The sequence below is a fragment of the Schistocerca cancellata genome, chromosome 2 (assembly GCF_023864275.1).
Source record: "Schistocerca cancellata isolate TAMUIC-IGC-003103 chromosome 2, iqSchCanc2.1, whole genome shotgun sequence".
NCBI classification, from domain to species: Eukaryota; Metazoa; Arthropoda; class Insecta; order Orthoptera; family Acrididae; genus Schistocerca; species Schistocerca cancellata.
This window is the reverse complement of record NC_064627.1, coordinates 1,108,870,028-1,108,895,242: the sequence shown is the minus strand read 5'-3', so window position 1 is coordinate 1,108,895,242 and position 25,215 is coordinate 1,108,870,028.

The window sequence follows — 25,215 nt, the reverse complement described above, 5'->3', positions numbered from 1 at the left end:
TAGTGACCGAGACAAAAAGACAGCAGCATACAATGCTCTAATTGAAATATTGCGGGCAGTTGACGCCTCGGCAAACAGAGAAACGGTAATTAAAAAAAAATTCGTTGCGAACTGGCGAAATTATTTGCGGATGGATGTTGAAACTTATAATTGTCTCTTAAAGCTTGTAACCCCTCATATTATGAGAAAAAAATACTTGTATGAGAAGGGCAATTTCTCCTCATGAACGGCTGGCGGTAACATTAAGATTCCTAGCAACAGGAAGGAGCTACAAGGATTTGGAATTTTCAACTGCAATATCGAAACAAGCGTCGAGTAAAATAATACCCAACACATTTGAAGCTATTTACGCTCTCCTGAAGGATGATTCATGAAGGCAAGTCAAGTAAATTAAGTCTGTCAGCGAACTGTTTACCGAAAAGAGTTATCCAAAGTTCAGAAATCTAGAAGATCTGGTGTAAGAGTAGATCAATTATACCAGCCAATGTTATGGTATTTTGATCTGCTTGGCTTTCTAAGTGATCAAGAAACGCCAAGACCGAGCAGGAGTACAATTGAAGATGAAATTGGAGTGTCAATGTGCCAGGAAATGGAACACGAAGTAATGTAAAACAAAACAGGTTCGCCCTGCAACTCTCGCACTAAATGTACGTGAGAAAACTGCTTTCGCTTTAGCAGCCACTGTCTACACCATTTTGACCGCTTTCTCTATTTCCTGCGGTTGGTCTGAATGTTTTTTGCAACACAAGCTGCGAACACAGACCACAATAGAACTTCCTACATTTCTATATTTCAAAATAACTGAATTAAATTTTTGACGTTTACGGTGAGCGTAGTCGTTTGCCACTGATATTTCTTTTCTACACCGACAGATGGCGGGCGAGTAGTAGATTGGGGTTTGTGTCGTGTGAACACACCACATTTGCAGCGATCTTTTGCATGTACAGACATCTGCGCCGATGTCTGCGCAGACAGATCGTTGCGTGTGGACCGGGCTTAAGGACAAACACACACACCCATGCCCGAGGGAGGACTCGAACCTCCACCGGGACCAGCCGCACAGTCCATGACTGCAGTGCCTAAGACCGCTCGGCTAATCCCGTGCGGCCAGGAGAGGAGCTGCAGGTGATGTCGTGGCGTTAGTAAACGCACTAGCGTCGCCAAATTTCGCCGCATTGCCCAACGGATACGTTCGGTTATTTGACGGAGTCTTGCTTGTCTGTTAGCAATGAGAAGTTAAGGGAAACGTAATTGTTGTTCGGTCGTTAAATGTGAGTGTCGTTGTCCAGGGTGAGCAGTAATGCCTGGAATTTGGTTTTATTGGCACACTCTTGGCACTGTGGATCTCTAAATACTGAATTCCCTAACGATTTCTGGAGTGATTCCATATGTCCTGCTCCAACTACCATTCCGTGTTCAAAGTCTATTACTTCCCGTCGTGCAGCCATAATCACGTCGGAAACCTTTTCACATGAATCCCCTGAATACAAATGACAGCTGCACCAGTGCACTGCCCTTTAATACCTTGTGTAGGCGATATTGGCGCCGTCTGTTTATGTGCATATCGCTATCCAATGACATTTTTCATCTCAGTGTATAAAATATCGTTGCCACCTGGATCAGATCATGCTGGGTAATCAAAAATCCGAACTTACGAAAAAAAAATTATGTTCATACATTAACATACTACAGTAACGTGTAACTACGAATGTGACATCCTTTAAAAGCAGATGTGAGTTATATTTAAGTGTGATAGCATAAAAAAATGCTGATACCAAAAAGCGGTCTTGCGTTGTGTTTTTGAAAGTTAGCGTCAGAGACCTCAAACTTCACAGTCACCAGTCTTAATACGTCAGCCATGTAGTGGCTACTGTCAAAACTACCATCTACGAGATTTCCAGGTGATCCTGTTGTGTATTCAAAGGCATCCAATGCCATAACACCAGGTTCTGTGCCATTGTGGTGATGATAATCCAATCTGGCAACGTTTTTCTTTTCGGCGCCCTCTTTTTGAGTAGTGAGTTCTCTGTGGCCAGCCACCAATTCCTCTCCTGAACCAAGTTCTTCATCTTAGAGAAATTCTTGCACCAAACCTCCTCAGCTATTTTCTGGATGTATTCCTTTTGCGTCTTCCTCTGCAGTTTTTACCCTCTACAGCTCCCTGTAGTATCATGAAAGTTTATCCCTGACGTTTGAAAACGTGTCTTCTCGTTGTTAATGTTTACCCTATGCTCCTTTGTTCGCTGTTTCAGCGGGATACTTCATCATTCCATACCTTACCAGTCCATCCAACTGTCAATATTATTCCGTACCGCCGCATCTAGGACGCATCGATTCTCCTGAGGTCAAGTTTCTCATAGCCCACGGTTCCCTACCGTACAATGCTGTGCTCCAAACTTATATTCTCAGGAATTTTTTCCCCGAATTAAGGCCTATGTTTTATACCAGTGGACTTCTATTGGCCAGGAATGCCCTCATTTCCTGTGCTAGTCTCCTTTTCATGTCCTCCTTACTTCATTCACCATGCGTTATTTTGCTTCGAAGATAAAAGAATTCCTTACCTTTTTCTATTTCGTTATCATCAATTTTGGTTTTAAGTTTCGAGCTACTCTCATATCAGCTGCTTCTCATTACTTTGATCTTTCTCCGGTTTACTCACAGTCCATACTCTGTGCTGATTAGACTATTCCATTCAGCGGATCATGCAAATCGTCTTCATAGAAATTTCATCAGCGAATCTTATTGTTGATATCATTTCACCCTGAATTTTAATATTACCCTTGAATCTTTCTTTCATTTCCGTCATAGCTTCTTTTATGTTTAGATGAAACGGTAGGTGCGAAACGCTGCATCCTTGTTTTCTTGTACACATTCTCTATACCTTATTCCTATTTTTCCCAGAATTTCGAACATCTTGTACCATTTTACACTGTCGAACACTTTTTGCAGATCGACAAATCCTGCGAATGGGACATGGTTTTTCTTCACTCTTGCTTCCGTTGTCAAGCGTGACGTCAGGACTGCCACTCTGGTGCTTCCGCCATTGCTAAAACCAAACTGACCTTCATCTAACAGATTCTCAGTTTTCTTTTCAATTCTTCTGTATATTATTCTCGTCAGCAACTTGTATACAAGAGTTGGTAAGCTGACTGTGCGATAATTTTCGCACTTACCTGCTCTTGTCATCATCGAAAGTGTGTGGATGACATTTTTGCGAAAGTCTGACGGCATGTCGCCTGTTTCAAATATACCGCACAACAAGTTCAATAGTTGCTTAGTTACCACTTATTGCGAAACATCCAACGTGTGCCATCCTGACCGAAAAAACTAATTGTGTGGCGGCCAACCCTTTAAAATGTAAGCTACAAATTTAATATGCACAACTTCAATGGATAACACAGTTTTTGAAGCCCTAGCTATAGATCCTAAAGTGGACGTTTTCACAAAAAATATTTTCATATGAAACGAAGGTATCTAACATGAAGGTATGTAACAGAAATCATTTTTTATTTAACATAATAATTTATTCAATAAAAGCATAGTAGGCATGAACAGCTCGTGAAAGAGTGTGGAATACGTGACATATTCTATACAAACAACTTCTAGTTAGTGGATTTTTGCTCTGCAGTGTTACTAGACTTAATCTGCCCTTTCATAGTGCGGCTTAACCAAAATAAAACTCGTGAAAGAAGTGGGCTAGGGTTCTCAGTACACGTCATTCAACATTTGCCAAACTTTATTACCATTTTAAAAAAGCTCTTTATATACTATAAGAAACGATTTCTGTGATCAGAAGCAAATACAGTAAACAGAAAATAAAAAAAATATCACCAGTTAAATCACTCCCATTTCTTTCCTTTTAAAAAACAAGGGGAATAAAAGTTTGGATACCGGCGACGGATAGGAAAGTGAAACTGAACCTTTTATCAAATTATAACTCTTTATAGACAGTCCCATAAAACTGGAAACCTCAAATGTCAAATTGTATCAAATGCTATTATCATTTAAACAACAGACTTTATATATTTTAACAAAAGGCACAGCGTGGGAGAACAGTTAGAAGCCCAAATAAGTCAAATACAATTTTCCATAACCTTTCACAAGAACGTTACTATCCTGCCCCACTGGGCTCACTCAACATTTAAACAACCATGAAACTAAAGCGAAACTGCCTGAATTTTAGAGTTTTAAAAGAAATAAGAGTGTGGAATACCTGATACATTCTATACAAACAACTTCTAATTAGAAAAAAAAGTTCAAATGTGTGTGAAACCTTATGGGACTTAACTTCTAAGGTCATCAGTCCCTTAGCTTACACACTGCTTAACCTAAATTATCCTAAGCACATACATACACCCCCATGCCCGAGGTAGGACTCGAACCTCCACCGGGATCAGCCGCATAGTCCATTACTGCAGCGCCCCCGACCGCTCGGCTAATCCCGCGCGGCTTCTAGTTAGAACTTCTAGTTATAGAACTACTGATAGCCTTGGGAGAGCCAGTCCTGACAGGAGTCTGCCATTTGGTGAGCAAGATGTATGAGACAAGTGAAATACTCCCAGCCTTCAATAAGAATATAATAATTTCAATCCCAAAGAAATCAAGTGTCAACAGATGTGAAAATTACAGAACTACCAGTTTAATAAGCCACGGCTGCAAAATACCAACATGAATTCTTTACAGACAAATGGAAAACTGGTAGAAGCCAACCTCGGGGAAGATCAGTTTCTTTTCCGTAGAAATGTTGGAACACATGAGGGAATACTGACCCTACGACCTGTCTTAGAAAATTGATTATGGAAAGGCAGACCCACGTTTCTAGCATTTGTAGACTTAGAGGAAGCTTTTGACAATGTTGACTGGAATACTCTCTTTCAAATTCTGAAGGTGGTAGGTGTAAAATACAGGGAGCGAAAGGCTATTTACAATTTGTACAGAAACCACATGGCAGTTATAAAGAGTCGAGGGACATGAAAGGGAAGCAGTGGTTAGGAAGGGAATGAGACAGGGTTGTAGCCTCTCCAAGATGCTATTCAATCTGTATATTAAGCAAACAGGAAAGGAAACAATAGAAACATTCGGAGTAGGATTTAAAACCCATGGACAAGAAGTAAAAACTTCGAGGTTCGCCGACGACATTGTAATTCTGCCAGAGACAGCAAAGGACCTGGAAGAGCAGTTGAACGGAATTGACAGTGTCTTGAAAGGAGGATGTAAGATGAACATCAACAAAAGCAAAACGAGGATAATGGAATGTAGTCGAATTAAATAGGGTGATGCTGAGGGTATTAGATTAGGAAATGAGACGCTGAAAGAAGCAAATGAGTTTTGCTGCTTGGGGAGCAAAATAACTGATGATGGTCGAAGTAGAGAGGATATAAAATGTAGACTGGCAATGGCAAGGAAAGAGTTTCTGAATAAGAGAAATTTGTTAACATCGAGTATATATTTAAGGGTCAGGAAGTAGTTTCTGAAAGTATTTGTATGGAGTGTGGCCATGTATGGAAGAGAATAAATGCTTCCGACATGTGGTGCTAAAAACAATCTGTTTGCATCTTGACACCATGCCTACGAAATGCAGCCAGCAGTGGCCGAACCAAATGACAGTTGCCCAAAGCCATTTCTATTACAGCCGCCAACATTAAATAAGGGGGGTAGGAGGGAGAACTGCCACATTAAATAAACTACTAAACCAAGAGAATGAGCAGTTTACAACAGGAGTAGCTTCCAAGTGTAAAAACATATTACTCTCATCAAATATAACTGACCGCTTACGCCCTGAGAATTAAAAAAACAGCAGTTACGTGAAAGAGTTACTAGATTACAATTACGTACGTTAGCGAACGGCGACCTCCACTGAACGCTTAGGCTTTTAGGCTGAGGGAAACATCAGCTAAAGCTGTGTAAACGTATTATAGTTCAAATGAACTGTTGGACTGAGAAACCTAAACAGCATCACGGTCACTTGCAAAAGTTCGATCTACAATTTCAGAGAAGAAGTAATTTTGTCAGAGCCAAAATTCACACTGAACAAACAAGCAAGGAGGGGGCTTAATTCCACTGCCACGAATCAGCTGCCATGCGCAACTAGATTTAAAAAAATGTTCAAATGTGTGTGAAATCTTATGGGACTTAGCTGCTAAGGTCATCAGTCACTAAGTTTATACACTACTGAAGTATCCTAAGGACAAGCACACACAGCCATGCCCGAGGGAGGACTCGAACCTCCACAACTAGATTACCACATGGCAAATTAATCAATTCAGGAAGACTTGATTGAGTTCTTCACTAAGAAATGGCCCGAGTCCAGAAAGCCTTCGTATTTATTTATTTACACGTCAAGTTCGGTAGGACCAAATTGAGGAGCAAATCTCCAAGGTCATGGAACGTGTCAGTACATGAAATTAGAACATAAAAGTAATAACAGATAAAAGTAAAATGTTTATGAACCCGAAAAAGTCAATCCATAAGTTTAAGTAAACGCAGTCAACAATACAACAAGCATCAGCTTAATTTTTCAAGGAACTCCTCGACAGAATAGAGGAGTGACCCATGAAGAAACCCTTCAGTTCCAATTCGAAAGCGCATGGATTACTGCAAAGATTTTTGAATTCGAATGGTAACTTACCGAAAATGGAATCAGCAGTATACTGCACACCTTTCTGCACAAGAGTCAAGGAAGTCCGATCCAAATGCAGGTTTAATTTCTGCAGTGTATTATCAGTGTGAAAGCTGCTTGTTCTTGAGAATAAGACAAAATTGTTAACAAGAAATGACAATAAGGAATATATATATATTGAGAGTCAAGAGTCAAAATACCCAGACTCGTGAACAGGGGTCGACAAGAGGTTCGTGAACTTCACCACTTATTGCCAGAACCGCCTGTTTCTTAGCCAAAAATATCCTATTATAATGGGAAGAGTTACCCTAAAATATAATACCATAAGACATAAGCGAATGAAAATAAGAAAAGTAGACTAATTTTCGTGTCGAACGATCACTCATTTCAGATACCGTTCGAATAGTAAAAATGGAAGCATTAAGTCTTTTAAGGGGCTCCGGAACGCCCTATACTTGCAATGTTAAAATAACGCTTATAAATTACATCTTTCCCCACAAAGTATTTGAGGTAGGAAGTTGAACGTTTTACAGATTATTTATTGGAATATTGGCTACAACTTAACACAGGGATTTTACAAAATTTTAGTTCAGTTATTAAAGATGATTTTTTTTCAATTGTAATGAAAATTCACAATATTTTTTTGCAATTTTTTATTTATATATTCAAAAATATACAGTTTTTTGGAAAAAGGCTGTGTTAAATTATGCAGAAGGTACTGTGTAACATTTACTGAAACTTTGAAACAAATATGTTTGGAAGATCCTTAGAAAACATGTAATTAGTATGAGAAAATAAAAGTTTTGGGAATCGAGCGACAAAGATTGGATTAACTTTTTAGTGCATTCCAGGTCCATAGGATGGATTATCGTCATCCTCTGCAAACTCCTCCTCCAGCTTCCTCTTGTTCCTCGTCCTGTTTACTCTTGCTTGTATTTCTAGACTCTTTACAGCCCTGTCTGCAGCCCGAAGGCGTTCCTTGTCTAAAGCAAGCATCGCTAGTACCATGTTAGAACCTATCTTCATTCCCATATTTCTAAATACCTTGCACCTTACAATGTTGCCATCATTGAAAGTCGCAACAGCATCATACACACCAAAGTGAAGTGTTTCTATTCCAACAAATACAGTCTTGGGGATTCTCGACCATATAACACTATTTACACTTTCATTGGGGTTTTGAGTTTTTCCGTGAATACACTTTTTCAGCAGTTCAGGTGCTGCTAAGTCTCTGAAAATAGGTTTAACCACAGCACATACTTTATCTCACATCACTAAAATGTACCTGATGAACACGGACGTTAATAATAACACCATTTGACAGCAGTTTAATAGCGCCACAGTGGGTCACGCCCATGTAGAACACATTACAAAAAAAATTTAAAAATAGTTGTAGTCTTCGGAATTGAATAAATTATATAGCCTTTAAAAGGTAATAGTCTGCAGATTCAGAAAACGCAAAAAAGTAAAAATTGAACTTTTCATGATTTTGAGCCTTTCCGGAGCCCCTTAACAAGACCCTGAATGTGGACTTGCCATGACAGTTTACTATCTATCTGAACACCTAGAAATTTGAAGTGTTCGGTTTCACTAATTATATGCCCATTCTGTGAAATTAAAACGTCAGGTTTTGTTGAATTGTGTGTTAGAAACTGTAAAAATGGGGTCTTACTGTGGTTTAGCGTTAGTTTATTTTCTACAAACCTTGAACTTAGGTCATGAACTGCACTATTTGAAACCGAGCCAATGTTGCACACGCCGGACGCTGTGGCCGAGTGGTTCCAAGCGCTTCAGTCCGGAACCGTGCTGCTGCTACGGTCGTAGGTTCGAATCCTGCCTCGGACATGGCTGTATGTAATGTCCTTAGGGTAGTTAGGTTTAAGTAGTTCTAAGTCTAGGGGACTGATGACCTTAGATGTTAAGTTCCATACTGCTTAGAGCCATTTGAATGTTGCACTCAACATCCTTTACTACCAAGCTAGTGTCATCTTCAAAAAGAAACATTTTAGAGTTACCCCCCCCCCCCCCCCCACTTGACCGTACCCCACTCGGATCCCACATCACAGCCAATCTAACATTGTGAATAATGACTTTTGCTGTCTGTCGCTGAAGTAAGAGGTGAACCAATTGTGAGCTACTCCCCATATTTCATAATGGTCCAACTTCTGGAGCAATATTTTGTGATCACCACAAACTTTCGAATGGCTCAACTCCGTATGCCTCGCCCAATTCGAGTCACGTGACCCCCTTGACACCGCGAGAAGGACGTCGCCACCGCAGAACCACCGGTCTCAGCACATTACTCCGCGTGGCAACACCTCGCTTTCCCAAACGCGACACTACCTCCACACCACCTAGACGAAAAGCGCCCTGTATACCGCGGTCACGTACACATGTGGATGAGGCGGGCAACTTGTAAAAGGAAAGGTAGTCGACACAGCTCAACCACCGAACTAGAAAGAGGGAGGAGGGCCAGCTCCCCCTTTTCCTGATAGAATTACCTAATTCTCCTTGACCTGGCTCGTGAACTCGCAACAATCTACCTGTGCGGAGATTGCGCAAAAGAAGGCTAACGGGACTTAATTCCTGCATGATCTCCCAGGGGCGGAGGAACCGCGGAGCATATTTACTAGAGTAAACCGCCTTCTCTTTTAAGGTGATTTTCGGGTTCTGAACAAAAACTCGGTCCCCATACTTTAAACTCCTTACGACCACGATTGTAACGCCTCGCTAACTCCTGACGGGTGCGCTGGATGTTGCGTCTCGCCCTCTTCCAATTCAGCTGAATAATTTCCGGATTAATACCATAAGTTAGCTGAAGGGGAATTCACGTGATAAGCAAATATGAGGCCGTGGATACCTTATGAGACCAATATTGGGACATACTGATCGCGAAATTGAGCCAGGGTATGGAAAGATCCAATTTACTTTGAGAACCCTCATAAACAGTGATCAGTGCTGCCTTCAGATACGACTGACTCGATCCCCAAAGGCTGTGAATAGTACAGAGAGGTTATGATATTGTTAACTGCATTCTCAACACGAAACCTTTTAAACACTTTGGATGTCAAAGAGTCCTATATAGTTCAGAGGTGTAAAAAGTACTTGGAAGGTGGCGAATGGTCAAAGGGGCCGTAACCCCGCTGCTCGCAATCAGCCGGCAGAAATGGGAAACGCCATCAACAACCACCAGGAGATACCTACTGCTAGCACGAGTATGAGGCAGGGGTCATACGTAATCAGTGAAAAGTTTCTCCATAGGATTACCCTCCCTAGTCTACTGCAAAACCCCTTACCTGAGTCAGAATGGGGCTCAGCAGCCTTGCAGCTTTCACACGCCCTACCAGTCTCCGAATACCCTTACAAAGGGTAGGCTAACCTTAGTAATGGTTTAATGTTATCCAAGTGGACATCCGCCACAATATCGGGAAAGTAACGCAATACAGGACCGACAAGTTCCACGAGCAAAGAAATCTTAGGTTCGCGCTCACCGCGCCGACTATACCAAAGCAGGACTCGTGCAGGTTATACCCTGAGACCTGTACCCCTGCAATGACCTCCGTTTAATCCTGGCAATTCTAGGGTCAAGATCTTCCTTCCCGTTCAGATTATTAAGGAGTTAGGGACCTCTGTCAAAACCCTTGTTGCCCAGTTCTCGAAGACCTCCCTCCCTCTCCCCTCCACCCCCCGCCCTTCGCCTGATCCTGCACATCGCCTTCGAACATGCATAAAGCATCCGCCACATGATTTCCAGGGCCCCTAATATGACTGACCTTAAAACGAAAGGCGGAAATCCGAATCGCCCAGCGCACTATTTGTCCAGTCTTCCGGGGACATGCCACATTCCAACTCAGGGCGAGGTTATCCATTTCTAGGAGAAACTCTTTGAGCTCGAGGGTAAAGATGACTAACAAAATTCCCCATTCGTAAATTGAACGTTTAGTTTCAGGGATTAAAAACTTCCTAGAGGAAGCTATGAGACTCAGAAGGATGGCCGCTACTCCAGAACTACCAGCATCCATATGGACAACAAAAGGAGCCTCAAAGTCGGGAATAACCAAAACTGGGTTAGCAAGGGCTTAATTAGTTGCCTCAAAGGATGCCTGATGACTCTCGGCTCAATGGAAAACAACTCCTTTCTTACGAAGTTCATTAAGTGGTCCAGTTAATTAAGGAAAATTTGGAACACGTTAGGAAAATAATTTGCGAAGCCAATAAACGTAGCCACAGCCTTCTTATTCCTGGGCACAAGGAAGCTACACAAGTCTCTAGTGCCATCTTGATCGGCCCTAATACCGTCATTAGAACCTAAATGCCCCAAAAATTTCTGCCAACGCAATTTTGGATAGTTTGACGGTCAACCCTGTTTCTCTAAGACGTCGCTCAGCGACGGTTACGCTATAAACCACATCATCGGGATAGTCATACACACACTTAAACTTCAGATCACCCAAGAAACAGTCTAAAAGCTGCGACAAAACAATCAGACCAGTGGACAAGTAGAAAAGAACTCCATTGATACGGATATAAAAACCTGATAATAAGCCTGATTCAGATCAAGAGCCGTAAAGAACTTGTGAACCAGGCAAAGATACAGATTCTAAAACAGCCTTTTGGTTAACTAATCTATAGCCAACGACTGGACGGAATTCCTCACTCTTGGCCTTAGATATTAGAAATATGGACGATGCATATGGTGATTTAGAGGGTCTGATTACTCCATCACAAAACATGGCACCAATGAAAGAACGTATGTTCTTCATTTCCGGAGGGGACAGTCTGCATGGTTGCCGAACAGGCACCTCATGAGTAGGAACTACTGAATCTTATTCGTAATGCCCAACTTGTGAGTTAATACCTGTGGGAAACGACTATGAAGCTGCAATGATCAATCGGCCTCCTCCGGATTCAAGTGAATGACAAAATTTTCCAGAGGATCACCACACACTACAAACTTCCAAAGAACTATGACAGGAACATAACACAAACCTCTCAACAGGATGAAACTTAAACAATTCTGTCCCCATAATCCAACATTATAGTCTGGATAAAATCGCACCCAAAATGAAACTGACAAGTTCTTACCCACCAAGTAAATTTATCGGCCACGAAAAGTTACCAGCGCTTAATTTGGCTCATAGTTCCCCAACCAGAGGTAACAACAGTCCATTATCAGCCCGACATCCCAGAGAGGAAGGGCGCGAGCAAGCTAATTCACGGATAGCTCTGTATTCCAAATACCACTGGTAGTCAAGAAAGAAAACTGAACTGCCGGAATCAATAAGTGGGCAAATAGGATCTTGGTTAAGCTGAGCGTAAATATAAGGTAAGGGTTTCCCCTGACACAGCTACAATGTGGCGATAGCATTTCGGGGACTGGTACCCTACTCCTGAGCCGGCCGAAGTGGCCGTGCGGGTAAAGGCGCTACAGTCTGGAACCGCAAGACCGCTACGGTCGCAGGTTCGAATCCTGCCTCGGGCATGGATGTTTGTGATGTCCTTAGGTTAGTTAGGTTTAACTAGTTCTAAGTTCTAGGGGACTAATGACCTCAGCAGTTGAGTCCCATAGTGCTCAGAGCCATTTTTACCCTACTCCCTTCTGTTTCCAATGACGCCGGTTGTCCAGTCTCTCCCTCCGTTGAACAGGACACTCACGTACCAAATGCCCCATTTCATGGCACCGAAATATGCCCTAACCTTGTCCCTCTTTAAGGAATTACCTTGGTGTTCTTCAGAATCCACACTGAGGCCCTGACAACGATGCTCTATAGCACCATGTTTTTGGTCTGAAAAACCTAGTTATGAAAACCAGTTACGAAAAATCAACAAATGCCTGCGTGAGCCACATGATGGAGACGTGACTGTGCTCGATGTAGGAAGGCCAGGCCACCTAGCAGCCCAGCTGACGCAGTGTTACTGAAACTACAGGAGTGCAATGTGCCAGAGAGAAGCGGCCAACAAAAGGTGTGGAGATATGAAGCTAGCGGGTGTAATGATATTGAAGGAAGAAACACGATTACATACCAAAAGAACCCTGGGAACCGTTACAAAATAAATTAAGGAGGAAAATGACAGAGATATATAACAAGTACGTAGAGGGAAATTACAGGGCACACGCTAAAAGCCGTTAAGATAAAATTAAAAGTACCACACAAAAACTTCCTGTGATAAAACCATAGTAATATAGATATTACAGGGTCACCTATAAAATGGTTATAACTGCAACAAGACCTGTTAGGGAAACATATTAAAAGGAGTCACGTAACCGTTCCATAGTCATAAAATAGTTCTAGGTGTAGGGAGTACAAATACGTTCGTGGGCAGGCCAGAGAAGGGAACCACAGCTTCCTGTAATACAACGTAATATTAAATTACACGGTGATCGACAAAATGGTTGAAACTGTAACAAAAACCCGTTAAGGGAATAATTAGATGAAGACAAGTAATCGCTCCATACTCATAACTTAATACCAGTCATATGTAGTTCAGATACGTACAGAGAGAGGCTGACAAAGCGATCATAAACTGCAATGACTAGTATGCAAAAAGAAAAAGAAAAACGGTACCTAATGGAAGAAGGTGTGGTGAGAAACTGGGGGCGAGAGGAGAGCAGAGGCAATCAAAATTGAGAGGATGCCAGAGTGTCTGAGTTCCAACTGGCCATTCAGGGGATGGTCGGGTTACTGCTTTTAAGGGTGTGGAATATGGATATCCTCCAGAACGCTGAGGATATTGCCTCTGTCACCCTTACGTAAAATCCTTAGATTAGAGGCCGGATCGGAAATAAAGGGTGCCCACAAAGTTATGGTACATAGGGAGTTCTAGTATATTTTATTAAATATTCTATACTCTATAAATATTTACAAATATTAATAAATAAATAGTAAACTAAATTATAATAATCGTAATAAATTATGTTTTTTTTTTCAGATTGAATGACGGCTCTGTCTAAAGAAGAACGAGTTGACTTGGTACTCTTAACTGGACGAGAAGGATGAACGAATCGCAAATCTGCTGAAGACGTAAACCTTCGACACCCTCGTAATCACCCTATTTGTTTTACTGGCGTCGAGAAAGTAATGACCAAGTTTAAAGAAACAAGCAGTGTGTTGGACAAAACCCGTTCCGGACGACCAAAGACTTCAGACGAAGCGAAAGAGGCTGTCTTGGCCAAGGTTTATGCTAGCCCAAGGAAATCGCTTCGTTGGACATCCGCGGAACAGGGTGTTCCAGGGTCAACCACCTGCAAAATCCTGGTAGAGGAGAGGTTTCATCCGTACAGGTTACAAATATTGCATCACTTAAATGAAGATGATCCTGATAGACGCAAGCAGATGTGAGAATGGTTTGCCACGCGGAGTGGCCGTGTGGTTGGAGGCGCCATGTCACTAATCGTGCGGCCCCTCCCGCCGGAGGTTCGAGTCCTCCCTCGGGCATGGGTGTGAGTGTTGTCCTCAGCGTTAAGTTGGTTTACGTAGTGTGTAAGTCTAGGGACCGATGACCTCCCTTAGGAATTTACACACATTTGAACTTTTTTTTTTTTTTTTTTTTTTTTTTTGAGGATGGTATACAGATAAATTGGATGAAAATATCAGTTTTACTAAAGACGTTGTGTTGTTCAGTGACGAAGCTGTGTTTTATGTCAATGATGAAGTGAACAGACAAAATCTTTGATACTGGTCTCAAGGCAAACCGCACTTGATGAGTCCATCCAAATAGAAGAGCTGCCAAAAGGTGATGGTGTGGTGTGGTTCGTGGAAAGCTCATGTGCTAGAACGTTTCTTCTTTGATGAACATGTAAGGGGTGAGACTTACCTGGACATGCTGAGAGACTAATTGATACTTCAAATTGAGCATTTGGCTGGTTTCAGTAGGATCTGGCCCCTGTTCATTAAGCTGCAGATGTTAGGGATTGGTTGCATGACAATTTTCCTCACTGGATTGGGAGAAGATGTCCTGTGGAGTTCGCCCGACGTTTCTCCCCTTGGTTTCTTTTTCCGGGGTTTGCTGAAAGACGAAGTTCACTCGATAAAGATTACGAACTTAAACCACATGACAGAACGCATTACCAGTCAGTGTGCTAAAATCGACGGCAATTCAGAGCTATTCCATCCAGTTCATCTTAATCTTTCGAAACGCATCCAGTTATGCACTAAAAGGCACGGAGATCATGTTGAAAATATTATTTATTAACATTAAAGTGACTATTATTATTTATTAGAATTTCCTATGTATCATCTGCAATTTGCATGACAATTCCACGAAGCGACGCGGCTATCTGGATGCTCTTTTAATAACTTCACTTATCTTGACCACACTTTTATTTCTCATCAACCTTACCGTTTCGACTTTCCGTCATTTTCAAAGGCATTGCTATGTCAGTCATATAAAAACATTGTATCACGTCAACATTCTCGAACGTACACAGTCTCGTGTTCGAAGCTTGTAAGGTTGATGAAAAATGAAAGTGTGGTCAAGACATAAGAAAAGTTATTAAATGTACATTCCATACGAAGGGCTTATTTCAATAGTGGTACAAGTCAATTTTTGTTCATTTTGAGATACAGAGACTAAAGTTAAATGAGCGCTGAAAAATCTGCAGTAGAGATACCACAAAAATTCAAGCATATGGCTCCTTGCTAGAGATGATGTTGTGTCTAGACAAGACAGCCTAGACACAATGAGAGGAAGCCGAAAGGCACGCGCTTAAACTCACGCAGGCTGGCGTGAGGTCTGAAACAGGATACGTAATGAATGCTATAAAGAAAAGTACCTAGCTTCTGGAATACTTAACTTTAATCCACATTTGTAGAACATCGCTCTTGATGATACAGTACTAGAATCACAATATCAATTGAATACGGCGCCTTGCTAGGTCGTAGCAAATGTAGCTGAAGGCTATGCTAACTATCGTCTCGGCAAATGACAGCGTAATTCTCAGTGAACCATGGCTAGCAACGTCGGATGTACAACTGGGGCGAGTGCTAGTACGTCTCACTAGACTTGCCGTGTGGCGGCGCTCGGTCTGCCATCACTGACAGTGGCGACACGCGGGTCCGTCGTATACTAGCGGACCGCGGCAGATTTAAAGGCTACCACCTAGCAAGTGTGGTGTCTGGCGGTGACACCACATTTAGTAGTGCTTAATTCTCGGTTAAAGGCTTTATCTGATATAAGAACTGCTTGGAGTCTAAGAAGGAGGGACCTGGAAGCGGCCTTTTTATAGCTGAGAGAGTGGCTAGACGTTCTGTGGGTCACCACGTCTGTCACAGATGGTAATCAATAGGGCAATCAATAGATCTAGATAGGGGAGTGAACCATGAAAAGTTTATTGAATCGTAAACCCAAGGCCAGCATGTAACTTATTTAGCTGAATAACGAAGATCTCGCAATCCTCGTTTGAATTATTGTAAAGTAGCAGGATATCCTCGCGTCGGTACCAGGCCAATATTTTATTTGAAACTGCTGTAAATTGGTTGAAAAGATCGTTCTCTAAATTGGTAATGAAAATATTAGCAAGATAGCAGGACAAAGTATGACTGAATTTAAGGAACAAATCCAGTAGCTGAACGACTTTATTGATCTCCTTGGCAAGGGAGTTCAAATTATTATACACGATATTGCGGATCTCATCCACGAGTATTGACTTGTAGATAACTCTGATGTCCAAGGGTAACGTAAATATTGCTTGGGGGAATCGTTAATTGCAAAATGTTACTGATGATCGGATGTTAAGTCGAATGGGTTTGTTTGAAATGCTGATTCAAATAGCAAGTTAAGAGTTTCTCAGTTTGGAAACCCACAGTAGTGTGGCAGTGTATGTTCTGGGGTAGAATGTGATGACACAGTGGTTCCTTATCTGGAGTGTCGTATTGTAGCTGAGACAATTACGCATGTCATATCTCTCTGACATCAGCATAGCACTTCCTTGTCTCCGAGGTCAGCCCAGGGACCATGTCATCGCGCCTCGTGCCAGCGTTAAGGCAGGGACGACCCTTCCCCCCAACCTGAACTTCGGCAAATTTAATGAAAATGTGGTGCCGATAAAACCTGATCAAGGTTTGGTACGAAGAACATCCGCAATGAGAGGCATGATAGTTAATGTAGAGAGATCCGCTTCAATTGTACTAATATTTATTCAGACCACGACTGATTTCGGGACTTTAAAATACCGTCTTCAGGTGTATGAAACTATACTACACTACTGGCCATTAAAATTGATACACCACGAAGATGACGTGATACAGACGGGAAATTTAACCGACAGGAAGAAGATGCTGTGGTATGCAAATGATTGGCTTTTCAGAGCATTCACACAAGGTTGGCGCCAGTGGCGACACCTACAACGTGCTGACATGAGGTAAGTTTCCAACCGATTTCTCATACACAAACAGCAGTTGACCGGCGTTTCCTGCTGAAACGTTGTTGTGATGCCCCGTGTAAGGAGGAGAAATGCGTACTATCACGTATCCGACTTTGACAAAGGTCGAATCGTAGCCTATCGAGATTGCGGTTTATCGTGTCGCGACATTGCTGCTCGCGTTGGTCGAGATCCAATGACTGTTAGCAGAATATGTAATCGCTGGGTTCAGGATGGTAATAGGGAACGCCGTGCTGGATCCCAATGGCAACGTATCACTAGCAGTCGAGATGACATGCATCTTATCCGCATAGCTGTAACGGATCGTGCAGCCACGTCTCGATCCCTGAGTCAACAGATGGGGACGTTTGCAAGACAACAACCATCTGCACGAACAGGTCGACGAAGTTTGCAGCAGCATGGACTATCAGCTCGGAGACCATGATTGCGGTTATCTCTGACGCTTAGTCACAGACAGGAGTGCCTGCGATGGTGTACTCAACAACGAACCTGGTTGCACAAATGGCAAAACGTCGTTTTTTTCGGATGAAACCAGGTTCTGTTCACAGCATCATGATGGTCGCATCCGTGTTTGGCGTCATCGCGGTGAACGCACATTCGAAGCGTGTATTTGTCATCACCATACTGGCGTATCAACCGGTGTGATGGTATGGGGTGCCATTGGTTCCACGTCTCGGTCACCTCTTGTCCGCATTGACGGCACTTTTAACAGTGCACGTTACATTTCAGATGTGTTACGACCCGTGGCTCTACCCTTCATTCGATCCCTGCGAAACTCTACTTTTCACAGGATAATGCACGTCCGCATGTTGCAGGTCCTGTACGGGCCTTTCTGGATAACAGAAAATGTTCGACTGCTGCCCTGGCCAGCACATTCTCCAGATCTCTCACCTACTGAAATCGTCTGGTCAATGGTGGCCGAGCAACTGGCTGGTCACAATACGCCAGTCACTACTCTTGATGAACTATGGTACCGTGTTGAAGCTGCATAGGAAGCTGTACCTGTACACGCCATCCAAGCTCCGTTTAACTTGTAACCTCCCCCTCACTTATCGACCTTAATGACAGTGAAAAATTAAACCGCGTGTACCTAATGGAAATTTGGGAAAAGCAATCGTCACCGAGGTTAATTTGTCGGTAAAGACGGAGGAAAGGGTTACATCTAAATGAAAGGAAAAATGCTAATGAAACTGGTGGAAATTAATTTTGAAAAAGAGGTAAAGTTAATAAAGGAAGTAAATGTGCGGCCGTTACGTTAACAATCAACTAGCGGTAATTAGATATTTGAGATTTGGGGGAAATTACGGTCGCCAGTCCTAAGGACAATTACTATAGTAACTGAAAAAGAAAGATCATTACACATATAATTAGCACTAGAAGCGTGGCAACTGAAGGTTGACAAGTGTAGTGTGAAAACTGAAAGTTTGTCAGAAGTAATAAATTTCGCTGCACTCTGACTTAATTTAACAAAAGAATTAATAAAACCGGAAAATTGAAAGTTAATTTAGTGGCTGAAATTAATAGTGAACTTTGTTTCTAAAGCGCTATGAAATTCAATAAAATAAGGTTAGTCTTGGGCTACCTCAACAATCATCTCAAAAGCTACTTGAATCTACGCGATTTAGAAATAAGATATTTAACTTTGAACTTGAATTAAATGATTCTGAACAATTAACAATAGTAAAATTTAGTACGTACCAAGCTGAGCAGCAGTCACAGGTAAGCTAAAATACGGTAACAAAACTCGTACTCTTAATTTGTGCTAGTGTTATCTAGGTATTGTAGCCAGCTATGAATACTTTAACTGAACTTTGAAGTTAAAGCAGCGAAATTCAATTGTATTACTTTAATGCTGGCGTTTGAATTTCAACGACACTCGGGTTCATTTCGGAAAAGGTAGGGACCCTATTTGGCAATGCAATTGGGACAATGAGCAACAAACGTTCATGCTAAGTTGCTGTAATTTTGTGATGCAACAATTTTAAAAATTTGAAAAGCTGAGGTCTGCCATACAGTTCTAAAACTTTACGTGCTTCCAGTCTTCCTTGTTGGCTGATTGAAGGTTTGAAGCCGTCGATCGAGGAGGTGGTGACAGTCACTCATTGTCGGCCGTCGCTGTTGCAGAAGCTGGATGTTGGCGCGCCTTCTTCTCGACACGGTCACCAGACGAAACGGGCTCTTGATGTGCGCCAGCTAATGCTTCCCGTCCGCGACACCATGTCAGAAACTATCATCGCAAGTCGAGCGCAATTACATGCTGCCAAACCCCGAAAGCGCGGCAACTCGCGGGGGCTTCACACAACACACCTGCTCCACTCGCTACTCCAGCCAGACTCCCTCTCTCTCTGCCCGCGCTCCACGCGACAGAGTTAACACTACCAAATATCCTACACACTCTGGTTCTCCACACGACCTATCGACGTATTCGTTCGATAACATAGTTTTCCCTAGGCAAGACCCAGCGTATAAATACAAATAATATTTACGAAACAACCAATTATACATCGACATAAGTGCATAAATATATATATACAAACAGTAAAACAATTACAATATATAAAGAGACAGAAATGTCATATCTTGAGGTGACAAAACAAGGAAAAAAATAATAATACAATAGATGGAAATATTAGGATATGCATTTCCGGCGTTACAAACTCAATGCCCAGGAGTATCAAGGCTGTTATTCCGGCCAGAGGTTGTTGTTCTGGGTACTGATTTCTCAGAATCTATGCACCCAAATTGCGTGAAAAAGTAATCACGTGTCAGTTCTAGTATAATATATTTGTCCGATGAATACCCGTTTATCATCTGCATTTCTTCTTGGTGTAGCAAATTTTAATTGCCAGTAGTGTATTGGTAACATGTAACGTGATGATGGGACAATCAGTGCACTGATCGGAGCTCATGTACTGACTGGCCCATCCGCATGTTACTTGTTGCCAAATGCTATAATGTCACACATCTGAAAATAGGATTTTAAAATACCGAAACGAGTCGTGGTATGAATAAATATTAATACGACCGAAGCGAATCTCTCTGTATTAATTAGCATAAAACCTGGACTATGGAGCAATGGAAGAATGTCATTTGGTCGAAAGGGTCCTGTTTCGGTAATCCGTGTCATGGTGCCTCTTACCGTGCGGTAACTCCGCGCCGCAAGAGTAAAACACGGCCGGTGTTTTGGATGATTTTGCAGTCATATCGTGGTACTCCACGGGCCCCATGGTTACTCGTAAGGTAGCATTACTGTCAAGGATTGAGTGAACATTTTAGCTGATCAGCTCCATGCCATGATCAAATAGTTGTTACCCAAAGGTGGGGTTGTGATCCAAGACAACAGAGCCCTTGTTAGCACAGCTCGCATCATCTAGGAGCACAAGGATGAATTATCACATCTGCCCTGGGCACCACAGTTACCAAATCTCTATATAATTGTTCCTATGTTGACTTATTTGGTGAGAAGGATGCGTGATCACTATCCACTTCCATCGTCGTTAGACGAATTAGCTACTATTATGTAGGAAGATCCTCTTGAAAACCACAGATGATCTGTATTTATCAATTCCGGGAAGACCGACAGCTGTTTTGCACGTCAACGGTTTTCCTACATCGTATTAGGCGTGGTAATGCGATTTTGATGTTTATTTTTGTCCATCCCCTGTATGTGTAATAACACCAAATATCCGCATATTACAGAATTCTTTTTCCCACTCATCTGCATTAATTAAAATGTTTTCTAGGTTTATAGCAAGCTGGCATTCATTACACCAAAGAGATATTCTAAGTCATCTGTATCCTTCAACAGTCGCTCAACGACTACACATTACCATACACGACATTGCCAACAGCAAACAGTCGGAGACTGCTGCTCATGCTGTGCCTCAGATCATTCACGTTTATAGTTAACAAGAGTGGTCCTCTAACACTTCCTTGGCGCATTCCTGATGATACCACTGTCCTCTCCGTCGAGGACAACGTACGGCGTTCTATTACTTAAGAAGCCTTCGAGCCACTCACTCCAATCCTCACGGTAATAGGTACAGAGAATTGCAGTCCCCATACTGATTTTGGTACTTACAAAAGCAGTTATTACCCCATTTATTTAAGGAAGGAACCCTCAGAATGGACCACATTAGCAATTGCTGTGCTCTGCGACCGTGAAAATGTTATAATGAGGAATAAACACAGCAATCAGTCGCATATAAATCTGTATTTTATTGCATATCTTGCTAGATTTCAGCTACAGTATAGCCATCGTCAATGACTGATGATGGTTATAGCATAGCTGAAATCTAGATACATAGATCTGCTATAAAATACAGTTTTAAATGCAACTGATTGCTGTGTTCGTCCCTGAGGACACGATTCTCTTGAAAACCATACAAGGAATTATTTATCCATTCCGAGACGACTGGAAGTTCTTTCCTTTGCCATTGGTTTTCCTACGCCATATTAGGCATGGTAACACATCGTTTTTGGTGTTCCCGTGTTTTGTACACACCTGTATTTACCAGTATAATATCTGCAAAAGACAATCCTTATCGTAAGAACTAAAACCACTACTTTTGGTTGATTTTCTCCGTGGTAGGAATTTTCTAATAGTTGAACTTGGAATGCGTTCCGGTATTCGCCAATTGTCGGCAGGTATTCCATAAGGATCGGTGTCATTTCCCATCCTTTTTAACATCTATGTGAATGATATGCCAGTCATCCTCGAGTGCCACCTAGCACAATATGCTGACGACACAGCTCTATACACCACTGGCTGCGTTACTGACACCGTCGTCGCCTGCCTCCAGCGACAGGTGGACGCCACCATCACCTGGTGCCGCACAAACAAAATAGCTCTCAACGCCGCCAAAACTAGGGCAGTCTATTTCACGAAACGGCGCCTAGTCCTCCGCCGCAATATTTCGATTGCAGGCGTGCAGGTGCCCTGGTCCACGACAACCATCTATCTCGGGGTCCAGATGGACCACAAGTTTATCTTCCACTGTCATGCGGAGTATGTCACCAACAAGGGGCAAAAGCTAACCAGGGCTTTGCACCCGCTCTTTCGCAGTAGGGAACTTAACCTGCATACCAATCTCCGAAAATTTACCGAACAGTTATCCTGCCTGCCCTCACGTATGGCTCTACTGCATGGGCTACGATTAGTGTCACCAGGATGCGGACGTTGCAGCGCCTGCAGAACAAGGTTCTCAGGTGGAGCCTGCACGCCACTCAAGAGAATTGTGACTCTCCACGAGGAAGCGAGTATCGTTCCCCTCAAGACGACCATACGCAACAACGCTCGGCGCCTCTATGAGAAAGTGGATGCGCTGCAGGACACTGTCCGTGGGTTACGCCACGTTGGGACCACATTTCCACGCCGCTGGCATCGACATCCGATTCCTCTAACCATCCTAGAGGAATCTGATTCGGACCATGGCTAACGCTAGGCCTGACACACCTACCACGGATACATCCTATGGCGGAACTAGCCCCCCATTCCGCGTCCAATAGTTTCCCACCCTGCCTGACCATGTCGGACTAAATTTTTCTGCCTGTCTGATGTAGGACTGTCACCGTTGGAGGGTGGTACGGGACTCAAAGTCCCACCGCCACACCTACAAAGTGTATTGCAGTGACGCAGCGTGACTGCCCTCTGGATAAATTTACTGCTCACCAACACAGTTAGACCGCAGAAGACCGGTGATGCTGTACTGTAACATACCACAAAAAAACGGTTCAGGATGAGTTGTGGTTCATAATAATAACGGTTTTCGCATGAATGAATAGTCGTGTCGTACAGATTGTGTTGAAATGAGAAAGCGGGGAATATTGCACAGTTTTACAGGACCTCCCATGTATTCACTCGAGCAGAACCCGTATTTTCCTCCAGTACAAATAAATGCGGTTTGGTTTTAATACGTAGGGAGACCATTTCAATTTTTAAGCTATTCTTCCACAGAGGAAACTAAAATAGAAAGCTAATGAGCAAATAGAAAAGCAAAGGTTAGGTTGCAAACAATACTGATTTATTTAATCTCAAATACACTGAAAATGGAGATTCCCAAGAAACTGAAGGTGGAAAATGGCTGTAAAAATATTAATAGAAGATATTAAATAAAATTTTCAAACTAGAAAATGAATATCGAAATAAGGTTTAGCATTGCGAAACACCCAAAATCTTAATAAAATAAATTAACATAACATTTACCAGACGCTACAGAGGAAAGAATAAATTTTAACACTGTACCGTACTTTTTTGTTCAACTTAAAATAAACAAAAATGAAGACCGAGAAAGCACGTAAGACTACAGAAAATGCCTTCACAAATATATGAAAGAATTAGAATAAAAGACAAAGTTTCGGCGCTTCAAAAGCATCTCGTACAGAATCGGAAACCAAGTTTTCACGCTGTACAGTTCGAGCGAAAAGTAAAATATTTGGTATCGATCTCTGTTAATCGCAAAGTTGCTAGTGGTGGAAGAAGGAACGATTATGAAGTACAGTGACTACTACTGAGCGAAACTGTGCTGATGTACGCATTAACTATTCAGACCGCTCTACCATTCTGTCACATAACTGGGAACTGCTTTATCGACTACAGTATAGATAGTTTTGATATGTACGCTGCTTGAGAACCATAAGGGCACAAAATGACTCTCTGGCAGTGTTGCCAGACACCCTATCACAACCTTCCCACAAGTACGCTCAGAATTTCCCACAAGACGACGATTTTTCCCACACATTCGAAAATTTTTAGAAATCAGTTATGAAGAAAATTGACCAATTAAAGGCTCATAAAAATATCTAAAATACTGGTTATATGTAAATTGTACAATTTAATAGAGGCCGTCTGAACTATGAAGTTTCAGGTGGGTGTTGGTGACCTTAAACGAGCGGCAGCCCATTCCCTTGTGAGTCAGTCCCTTCGATACAACCTCACCATGAGTTTACATCACTCACTATTGAAAACATTCTTTCTGACTCTGCGTGTGAAAGAGGTAATGTTAGTACCAATTTTGCAAGTTTTCCTAAGTCAGGAAATTTCAGTTCATCAGTGAAGTCTTTAACGTTAGCTATGAAGTGCCACATTTCATCTATTTCCTCTATCTCAGTTCTTATTAAAGTACTTGTCTCCTGTTCACCAAAAAAAATGGAGTAACAGTCGGCACTGTATAGACACATTGTTTTCATTGGCATATTTACTGAAATGTCGCTATTCTGAAAGTCCTGTCCTATCCTGTCCAAGTGCTACAGAATTTCTTTATACATTGGATCCCTAATTGTCGTGCGTCTTTGTATTTCTTCAGCGGCAAAATTCTAGCATAAAATTCCAGAGGCGCAGTGGTTTGCACCCTGGAATAGCATTCGGAAGGACGACGGTTCAATCGCGCGTCCGGCCATCCTGATTTAGGTTTTCTGTGATTTCCCTAAATCGCACCAGGCAAATGCCGGGATGGTTCCTTTGAAACGGCACGGCCGACATTCTTCCCGAATCCGCTGAGACCGATGACCTCGCAGTTTGGTCTCCTCCCCCAAATCAACCCATCCTCTACATAAAATTCCAGATACCTCTTTCTGGTTTCCTCAGTGCCAAAAGCAGGCAGCTACATTGGCAACTTATCACACTGGGGTCCTAAACACACTCCACTTAAGGGAAGAAAGTTTCGAGGACTGCATGGATCACTTCAACTTCCGGCAGTGCTCTTATTGAGAAAAAGTTCTGGCCGACTTCTTTAAGAAGATAAACAGAATTTTCTGCTAGGGAACGAATATTAATCTTTCGACTCTGGACGACTGTTGAAAAAATGAAGAGCATATTTAAGTAACAAGAGGTAAACTTTGGTGTGCAGGTTACTTAGCTCACTCAAGAAGAAATTAGCTGATTTCATCACTTTTTTGTTTATCCTCAAATGCAACTACATCAAAAAAGCACTTCAATGCAGACCAGTAGTCAATTACGTGGCATACGCACTGATGGACTACTGGCCGTGTTGTAGTTGCAGGTTTCAGTATCTTATTCTTTTACACGTTCATAAACTCTTGGCTCTCAACCAACTGGGCACAACGCTTAGAACTATGAGGCGGCTGTTCCCGGCGGAGGTTCGAGTCCTCCCTCGGGCATGGGTGTGTGTGTTTGTCCTTAGGATAATTTTGGTTTAAGTAGTGCGTAAGCTTAGGATCTGATGACCTTAGCAGTTAAGTCCCATAAGATTTCACA